The sequence below is a fragment of the Rhinopithecus bieti genome, unplaced genomic scaffold, assembly GCF_001698545.2.
Source record: "Rhinopithecus bieti isolate Rb0 unplaced genomic scaffold, ASM169854v2 scaffold_495, whole genome shotgun sequence".
In the NCBI taxonomy this organism is placed as follows: domain Eukaryota; kingdom Metazoa; phylum Chordata; class Mammalia; order Primates; family Cercopithecidae; genus Rhinopithecus; species Rhinopithecus bieti.
The window spans coordinates 625,232-635,683 of NW_016803120.1; the positions used below are offsets into that span (position 1 = coordinate 625,232).

The following is a 10,452-nucleotide window of genomic DNA, read 5'->3' on the forward strand; positions in this document are numbered from 1 at the left end:
TATATATATATACATATATATATTTCAGATATATCTATATCTGTATCTCAAAGGGGATTCCTAAACTCCAGTACCAGCTCTTGAATAACATATTACATTGACATTTAGCCTGACTGAAAGAGTGTCTCTGGAGACAGCTCAATAATTCTTTTTTTTTTTTGAGACAGAGTCTCGCTCTGCCGCCCAGGCTGGAGTACAGTGGCCGGATCTCAGCTCACTGCAAGCTCCGCCTCCCGGGTTTATGCCATTCTCCTGCCTCAGCCTCCCGAGTAGCTGGGACTACAGGCGCCCGCCACCTCGCCTGGCTAGTTTTTTGTGTTTTTTAGTAGAGACGAGGTTTCACCGTGTTAGCCTGGTCTCGATCTCCTGACCTCGTGATCCGCCCATCTCGGCCTCCCAAAGTGCTGGGATTACAGGCTTGAGCCACCGCGCCCGGCCCTTTTTTTTCTTTTTTAAAGACAGGGTATCACTGTTTCCCAGACTGGAGTGCAGTGATGTGATAATAGCTCACTGCAGCCTTAACATCCAGGACTCAAGAAATCCTCCTGCCTCAGCCTCCCAAGTGACTGGGACTACAGGTGCATGCCACCACACCTGGCTAATTTTTGTATTTTTAGTAGAGACAGGGCTGGCCAACTAAAAATTTTTTGTGTGTAGAGACAAGGTTTTGTTATGTTGACCAGGCTGGTCTTGAACTCCTGGGCTCAACTGATCCTCCTGCCTCAGCCTCCCGAATAGCTGAGACTACAGGGGCATGCCACCATGCCTGGCTAATTAAAAAAAATTTAAGGCCGGGCGCGGTGGCTCACGCCTGTAATCCCAGCACTTTGGGAGGCCGAGGCGGGCGAATCACAAGGTCAGGAGATCGAGACCACGGTGAAACCCCGTCTCTACTAAAAATACAAAAAAATATTAGCCGGGCGCGGTGGCGGGCACCTGTGGTCCCAGCTACTCAGGAGGCTGAGGCAGGAGAATGGCTTGAACCCGGGAAGCGGAGCTTGCAGTGAGCCGAGATCGCGCCACTGCACTCCAGCCTGGGCGACAGAGCGAGACTCCGTCTCAAAAAAAAAAAAAAAAAAAAAATTAAAATCTATGTTTCCATGATATATATATATATTTTAACAGGAGTCTCCTTACATTGCCCAGTTTGATCTTGAACTCCTGGTCTCAAGTGATCCTCCCACCTCAGCCTCTCAAAGTGCTGGGATTGCAGGCATTAGCCACTGTGCCGGGCTCCCATAAACTTCTTTAATTTTAAAGAATAATATTTACAGAAATCCTAATGTTTTCTTATTCAAATTACATGATTGGCCAATATTCTGGAATGAATGAAATACTCTATTAGACATAGTAATGGAAAAAGTAACTTATGGTTTTAATCAGTAGAAATAAAAAACAATTGGCAACATCTTTATGTTTGCATAGAACAAGATGAGCTGCATCATCACTTGCCTTTAATATACATTTTGTCCTGCTTTTAATCCAAGGATCTGGACATGACAGATAGTAGAGACGCCTGCTGTTTTTAAAAAGAATGGCAAGAGGCTGTGGCACTTCCTGAACAAGAAGAAACAGATTCTATAGGAACAGTTCCAAGACTGAATATAGGATTAGTCATTTACCTTTCTATATTCTTAGTCAGCTTTATTGACAATGTCACTTGAGTGAAGAAAAGGATTTAAAGTAAAGATGAAGTTCATAATTCATTGCATTCTTTCCATCCATGGCAGACCCCTGGGGATCATTGTGATTCTTAAGTAGAAAGGACATTAGATGTGGGGCGTATGAGAGACCTGAGTTTTCATTTTGCCACTAATTAGTTTTATAACCTTAAGAAAGCTGTTTAGCGTTTTTAATGGGTTTTCTCTACTGTACATTGGTGGGCAAAGATGGGAGAGGTGCTTAATCTTAAGGTTTTCCTTCACCAAAGCGGCTGACACAACACTAAATAGAAACGCATCCTGCACAGCGTCCTTGCTCCGCCCTCCTCGCTTTTCTTTGAAAGGCTTTAAGCACCTCCCGCATACACTTGCTTAGCATCGCACACTGGTGTGCACCGGTGCTGCTCGTTGAGTCTCTAGCTGGTGGTGTTTCACAGAGGGAATGAAATCTTGCTCTTGGGTTGTGAAACCGTAAGGACACTCCGGTCTCTAGGCTGACATTCGTTTATGGAAGTGCCCATCTCCTTTCCTCGTCACACCTAAGGCCCTTCCCCGGTCCCCCAAAGATGATTAGCTTCACGTTAGGCGGTTCTGGGGACGGCGCCAATTTGCGGGATCCTGGCCGCGCTGATGCTGAGGAAGAGGATGGATCCTTAAGGCTTGCAGGGCCTCACGATTTGGGCCCTTCATCGCGACTGCCTCAGTGTGTAATTTCGTATCGTGACAAAGCATTTCCGATTTTATTCCGAAAAGTCCAACCCTGGAGTCCCGACCATCCTTCTATAATCAATTTAACTGTCACGCTAGGAAAACACCTATGTGCGCAAACTACTTGTCTCGGAAGCCCTACTTCTCTCCTCGGGACGGGCGGGGAGTTGCGGCTGTGGCTGGAACTACGAGGCCCAGAATTCCTAGGCGCATGCGCGCTGCCATTGTGATGCTCCTTTCCCGGTAACTCGCCCTCTCAGGCAAACCTGAAGATAGCGGCAATTCTCCGGTGGGGGCGGAGACGGTTTCTGACCGACTCTCCGCCCCCTTCGTGATAGGCAATGGGATTAGCCAACCGACGCTGCGAGTTCGGAAAGCACTCTCCAATCAGCACCTGTAGCGGAGAGGTGGGCGTGCGCGCTGGCAGGGCAGGTGGGCTAGGCTGTGTCGGGTTACGAGGGGGGAGTATAACGTCGGGTCGGGTCAGCGGGCGCTGCAGTAGTCGCCGCAGCGGCGATGGGAGCGGTGGGGACGAGGCGGCGGTGGCGGCAGGAGGGGGAGCAGGTGCTGGCACAAGAGCAGCGGCTTGGGGGAGCCGGCAGCAGCAGTAACAGCAGCAGCCGCCGCCGCCGCCAGTAAACGCGGACGGTACCCCAGGGGACTACCCAGCCGGCCGGCCCTGGAAGCCGCGCTCGGGTCCCGCCGCAGTCGGCGGCGGGGGATGGGCAGGCAGTGGCGGTCCCGCCTGCTGAGGGTTAACCCCCGCCGGTCCCGGTCCTGAGCTGGACCAGAGCCCTCCTCCAGAAACCCCTGCGTCCGCCACGGCCCAGGTAGGACACACCCCCCGGCCCCCCAGGGCGCCGCCCTGCCCCAGTCCAGACCCCCTCCTCCGGCCGCACCCCTCGCCGAGTGACCGAGCCTGTTGAGGAGGGGAGGGGTACCGGGGACTCTCAGGTCGCTGCAAGCCCCGGGCTCGTGCCAGACCCCGTCACTCTCCATCTCGGAGATCGTTCTGGTTCTGTCCCATTTCCCCGAAGGCTGCCGCCCCGTTTTGCCCGAGGCTTTGGGTGTCTTCACTGAACTTGGAGGGTCATGAAGCTTCGTTCTGCGTCTCTCTCTGTGGGTGACCCACATATCACTCGTACTTATGCCACTCCTGGTACCAGCACCGAACACGAAGGATACCTAGGAAATCTGAGCGCTTATTTCCCACCCACCTCCCCAACTATAATGGAAAGGAACGGGGGACTACAGAATCTGTTTGCTGTGTTGTAACGACAGTGAAGGCCGCGACTTTCTTGTACTTAGGGTGCTGAAGTAATGATCTGAGGGATTTGCTCATCATTTGCTTTGACAGAGATGCTGCTGACACCCTGGGATGCTGTGGGAGGGACAAAAGACCCACGTATATGTTCTGTCAAATCAGAGAAGTAAATCCATTGGGATGCCAGGATACTTTATCCTACAGCGAAGTTAATTTTGTTTCCGTCGAGGCTACAGTAGAGGTAAAAATGACATTGAGTTGTACTTTGAATTAAAGTTGATGGCTAGTAGCAATGATGGTATTAACTCTTCTCTCTCATCACTTTAGAACTTGTTCTTTCTTTGAACACTAAAGAGGACAGTTTTATTATACACTTTTAATAATGTGAAGATGTTTTGTTATTCAGTAGAAATTGAGTTTCTGTGTGTGTAGGAGGGTCATGTTATGAATGGGCACATGTGGACACACACACGCAGAGGGAGGATCCACTTAGTGTGTTTTGTTACAATGTTTGGTTCTGAGCCATTCATAACAGTTGCATTGGTATCTAAACCCTGATTTGCCACAGTATACCACAAAGATATGTTGGCTGTGTACTTTTGGCTAAATGGAATAGAATAACGTCCATTTGGGGATAGAGGGGGGAAATGATTTTAACTTATAGAGGGAATTGAATGCTATGTATTACTGGCTTTCTTTCCTTTTTTTTTTTTTTTTAAAGAAAGAAGCAGTAATGATGACAAATACAGCTTAATGTGACTAATCTTGAGGCATTTGTCTGAAGTCAAAAAAGTTTCAGATAATAAGTGTGTTAATATTTGTGTCCTATGCAAATTGAAAACATTGAAAGGAAATCTTGATTTAGAAGCTTATGTTTTCCTATATGTGATAAATTTTATCAGACTCGGAAACGGGACATTTGGAAGCATGGTTTTAAAGGAAAGTTTCTCTAACATTTTTCTTTTATGAATAGAATGTTAGGAAAGCTTTTTCCCCTCTTCCAGTTTTAGACACATAGAAGAAATTAAAGGTCCATAACTTCATTAATTAATATGTAATATCAAGCTTGATGCAAATTTTCTACTTGGTAGGGGCTGACTGGAGATAATATATCTTGCTCATTATCTTGTACTTATGGTAACTTACATAATTTAGTAAATCTCTCTGCATTATATATGACTTCAGTTTTTTGTATCTTCTTTTGATTTTAAGTGCTGATCTATTTTAATACTAAGGAACTCTTCATTGAGGTTAGACCTCATTTGCTTTAGCAAATTGAAACTCATTATGTGGGGCTTCAAATATTTTAGATGTAATACTAGAAGGGAAGTTGTATAATTTTAGACAATTTCTGAGAGGTTATTTACTTCTAAAAAGTGCACTAACTAAAATATGGCAACAATAATTTATTGTTTTTCACAGTAATCATGAATATTACAGATCCGAGTTAGCTGTGATCATGGAATTTAAATTTCACCTTTGGTTGGGGGCAGCCCATTTTTTTATAATGCTTTATGACTTTAAAAAGTAACATATATCCAGATGACTGCTTGATTGCCAACTCATGAGAGACTTAGCCAGAACCCCACCTACCGGAGACACTTTCAGATTCTAATTCTCAGGAAACTGTGTGGTTAATAAAACGTTTGCTGCTTTTAAAAAAAAACAATTAATTCATGCCTGTAATCCCAGCACCTTGAGAGGCCAAGACAGGAGGAGGCCAAGGCACTTGAGCCCAGGGAGTTGGACCAGCCAAGGGTAACACAGGGATGATCCTGTCTCTACAAAAAACAAACAAACAAAAATTTAGCCGGGCATGGTGGCTCACACCTAGTGGTTCTAGCTACTAGGGGACTGAGGGCGATGGGGAGGATCAGAGGTTGAGGCTGCTGTGATCTGTAATTGCTCATGACACTCCAGGCCTAGGTGACAGCAGCAAGACCCATCTCTTAAATAAATAAAAATCTATGACAAGGGAAAAGTGTTTATGATCTTATTGAACTAGTAAAACTGATTGATCAGCAAATAAAAAGTCTTTGAGAAATTATGGAAAATATAGCATAGCTTACTTCTTTCACACTTAAAAAAGTCTTCCATTAGGAAATATTCCTTTATAACATATATAGGCAAATAGTCTTTTCAATTTGAGTATGCTATCAGAATTACTCTAGTCCATGTATTCATTTTTTGCTCTTGTTGAGGTTTTTGAGAGACACTCAAATGTAGCCAGAGCTATTTCTGTTTATGATTAGTAATATTGCAATATACTTCAATATTTATGGATTTTTGAATTGAAATACATTTTATTCAGTTTATTTCTTAGTCTTTTTTTTTTTTTTTTTTTTTGTCATCCAGCATATTGTAAACAATGTGTGGTAGGTGGAAGTTTTTCCCAGGCTTCAGGTGGATAGAACCTTTTATTTGCTGAAAATACTGAATGCTTTTAAGTTTAATGTCATACTTCCATATTGGTGAAAAGAGCCTTTACAGTTACATGAAAAAATTCAGTTTTTTAGAACTAAATTTTGAGCATAAGAACAAACACTATACTACTCAAACTGCCTCATTAAATCTGGTGATCCTTTTGACTATAGGTTTATAGTCAATGAAAATTATGTATTACATAATTTGAATGTCATTTTGCTATGATAATTTCATCTTTTCAGTAGGTGATTTTTTAAGTAGACTTCTTAGTATATTTTCATTAATGTCCTGTGACTTTATTCTTGATACTTAAGTGAACATATAGTACTTACACACTTTTGTGAACTTTTGGAGGTTTTTTTTCCTTTTGTTTTTTTTTTAACCTTTGTCTGCTATAATCCTTCGTGTTTTGGAATTTCATACTGTTTTTTTGTGTTATAGGAATTTGTTTTCACTTCCGTCTTTAGGGTAAAGCTTCAATGTAAAAAACTTGTGTCCTCTGAAAAGAATCTGGGATGTAACAGTGTCTCCTAAAGAGTGGAAGTTAGTAAGTAGCTTCTTAGCTTCCTTTGGTAAGCTATCAAGACTTAACCATGTTTTCAGAATCATTATTTTTTAAAACAGAGAATTAACATCTTTATTGAAAATAAGAATCAGCATTTAAAAATGTTTGAATTAGAAAACATATTTTCCATTATATTTGTTTTACCAAAATGCTTGTATAATGAATACTTTAACATTTGTCTTTTCTTTCTGCAGTTTCAGAGTAGTTGCCTTTAAAAAAATGAAGTTGCGCTTTCCCTCATCTTGTTCTAGCCATATGATCAATTGAAAGACTGTATTTTGTTCATATTTGTCGAACATTTAATTTTCCACATGTTATTTATTATAGATGAAGTTTGTAAAGCCTTTTAAATTTCTTCATCCTCCAAGTGCTTCAGTTTCTAAAATATCTAAAAGTTTTATCACCATTTTTTAGCTGGGCATGGTGGCTCACGCCTGTAATCCCAGCAGTTTTGGAGGCCAAGGTGGGTGAATCACTTGAGGTCAGGAGTTGGAGACAAGTCTGGCCAACGTGGCGAAACTGCATCTCAACTAAAAATAGAAAACTTAGCAGGGTGTGGTGGCAGGCACCTGTAATCCCAGCTACTCAGGAGACTGAGGCAGGAGAATTGCTTGAACCCGGGAGGGGGAGGCTGCTGTGAGCTGAGATTGTGCCACGGCACTCCAGCCTTGGTGACAGAGTGAGAGTCTGTCTCAACAACAAAAACAAAAATCACTTTTCAATGACCAATAAGGCAAAGATGAGGGGAGGAAAATAGGAAAAAATGAATAACCAAAGAAAAAAATGTGAGCCTTGTCTCTCATGGAAATTTGATTTAAGAAATATCATCTGGAGGCTAAAATTATATGGTAGATAATAAACTAGATTAGGACTTCTTTTCTGCTGGATTTCCCTAGCACTTAAAAAATTCAATATATCCAAGACAATAGTCAGTTCTCTTTTTAACTTCCTTAATTCTATAAATAAAGGCATTATCATTCAATCATACAGGATGAAAACACACATTCTCTCTCTCTCTTTTGTTTTTTCTTTTTTTATTTTGGCTCCCTATTTATCCTGCATCTTGCCCACATAAAACCTCTGCTTTCTTTCTTTTTTTGGAGACAGGGTCTTGCTCTGTTGCCCAGGCTGGAGTGCCATGATTATAGCTCACTGCAGCCTTGACCTCCTGGGCTCAGGCAGTCCTCCCACCTTAGCCTCCTGGGTAGCTGGGACTATGGGCATATGCCACCACACCTGGCTAATTTTAAAAATTTTTGTATAAGTGGGATCCCACTATGTTGCCCAGGCTGGTCTTGAACTCCTGAGTTCAAGCAATCCTCCCACCTCAGCCTCCCAAAGTGCAGGAATTATAGGCATGAGCCACAATGCCTAGCCTTCTGCATTTTATTTCCATTGCTACCACCTTAATTCTGTCTCTGTGAAACTTTGAACTACTGTAGTCATCCCCATCTGAGGGGCATACATTCCAAGACCTCCAGTGGCTGCCTGAAACCTCAGATAGTACCTTACCCTATGGGTAATTATGCTTTTCCTATACATACATAACTATGATAAAGTTTATAAATTAAGCGTAGTAAGGGAGTAAAAACAATAGCTAATAATAAAATAGAATAGTTATCATAATATGCCAGTATCACTACTCTTGTGTTTTAGGGCCATTATTAAGTAAAATAAGACTTAGTTACTTGAATACAAGCACTGCTGTGCTGAGACAGTAATCTAACAACCGAGATGGCTACTAAGTGACAAACAGTAAGGCAGCATAGACAGTGCGGATACATGCTAGACAAAAGGATGGTTCACGTCCTAGGTGCAACAGAGCTGAACGGCTTGAGATTTCATCACCATACTCAAAACAACGTGCAATTTAAAACTTATGAATTGTTTATTTCTGGAGTTCTCCATTTAATATTTTTGGACTGTGGTTGACCATGGGTAACTGAAACTGCAGATAGTGAAACCATGGATAAAGGGGATTACTGTATAATAGTAGCCTCATTCCTTGATTGAATACTTGCTAAGCATCTGCCATGTTACTGTGCTAGGGGTTAGAGATTTAACAGCCTACAGGATAAATAATCTACTCACTTTTGGAGCTTACAAATAGTGGAAGTAGACATTTGCAGAGGAAGGAATTACAAGTGTTCCAAGTATTGTGAATGGAAGATGCAGACATGAACATTTAACAGACCTAACAGTCAAGAGGTGGGTTCAGGGAAGAAGTTTCTGTTTCATCAGCCACAGTTCATTCTACATACTTCACCAGGTTCAGAGGCTAGTGGATATATTATCCTATAATTCATTAAATAATTAAATAAATAATGAAAAAATAAATGTTTTTAAATTTAAGAGGCTATTTGGAATTAAATGTCCACACAACCCCTGAAACAGCTTTAGACAAGTTCTTTAAGAACACAAGAACACTTGGAAGAGTTTTGTCCTAAAGAGTCCCTGTTCTCCCTCCAATATGGGTTTCTGCTTTGGATTCTCCCAAGCCTCAATTGCTTGAATACTGACAAAGTTCCTATGTTATGTTTTTACACTCTCTGTTTGAACCATGAGAAGTTAGGACTGTGTTACCAGAAGCCAGAGTAGAAGCCATGGTTACAGGAAAGAGGTGTTCCAAGTAGATGGCTATAGTGTCTCTGTAGCTAGGGTTCAGCATCTTATAGGTGATTCATTAAATGTACAAGTGATTAGGATATATTAGGATATATTATATTATACTGTGCCTGGCCAGTTTTGCTGTTTTTAAAAAACGGAAGTTAAGGCCAGGCGGGGTGGCTCATGCCTGTAATCTTAGCACTTTGGGAGGCCTAGGCGGGCAGATCACGAGGTCAGGAGTTCGAGACCAGCCTGGCCACTATGGTGAAACCCTGTCTCTACAAAAAATACAAAAATTAGCTGGGTATGGTGGCACACACCTGTAGTCCCAGCTACTTGGGAAGCCGAGGCAGAAGAATCACTTGAACCCGGGAGGTGGAGCCTGCAGTGAGCCAAGACAGTGCCATTGCACTCCAGCTTGAGTGACAGAGCAAGACTCCATCTCCAAAAAAAAAAAAAAAAGGAAGTTAATATGCTTAAAATGTTATTACAATGAAGATACAGAAAAGGTTCTGTATTGATTTTTCTTTGTCTTAGTGGGAATCACAGACATAATGCTTTGCTCGGTTGATTTGGTTATAGTAGATTTTACTTGAGGAATGATTTTGTTTACCCAAGGAATGTTTAGTGTTTTCCTTAACAATCTGGCCATGTAAGTTACACTGTACTTCCTGTAAGGGAAGGATTTGTTTATGTGTTGCTAGTATGGTAGCCAGGGAGAGGAAAACTAGGTTGTTTACACTTTTATTTTGTTGTCAGTAATTGTAACATACTGACCTGTAAAGCTTCTCTTTACTTTTAATAGATATTTTACTTAGATTTATTGAGCTCAGAGAGATTGCAGGTTGCCCGAAGTATAATTTACCTCCCCTGAAAGTTTATAAAGAACAGTTGAAGTAAGAGTGGTGAATAAACTTACCTTCTCTTCTGTTACCATCAGCAAATGGAGTTCTTTACAAATCTTCATTTCTTTTTACTAACTCTTCAGGGGAGCTCTTGCTAAGATCTATGGGATAAAAACAAAAACAAAAACAAAAACAAAATCCCATTGGGCTTATCCTATCCTTGTACCTTATTTCTGTTGTTTATCAGTATATTAGATGCCTTGAAAAATTTAGCAGGTGTGTACTCTTTGTAAACTTGTTTCTACACACGATCTTGTTTTATTTTAAAACATGACAATTTAGATACTTTTTTTTTTTGAGATGGAGTTTTTTTTTTTT

General features: G+C 41.7%; 1 protein-coding gene across 6 annotated transcripts in view; it reads left to right on the plus strand.

Moving 5' to 3' along the window:
• Positions 1-1,443: 1,443 nt before the first annotated feature.
• The window catches only part of TTBK2 (tau tubulin kinase 2), a 181,863-nt gene continuing 172,854 nt past the window's right edge, over positions 1,444-10,452 (plus strand). The window contains exons 1-2 of one of the 6 annotated variants that reach the window (XM_017858979.1): positions 1,444-2,801; positions 3,727-3,874. The gene's annotated coding sequence lies outside the window, so the exon portion shown is untranslated. The other 5 variants (XM_017858920.1, XM_017858838.1, XM_017859127.1 and 2 more) reach the window with 5 other exon arrangements.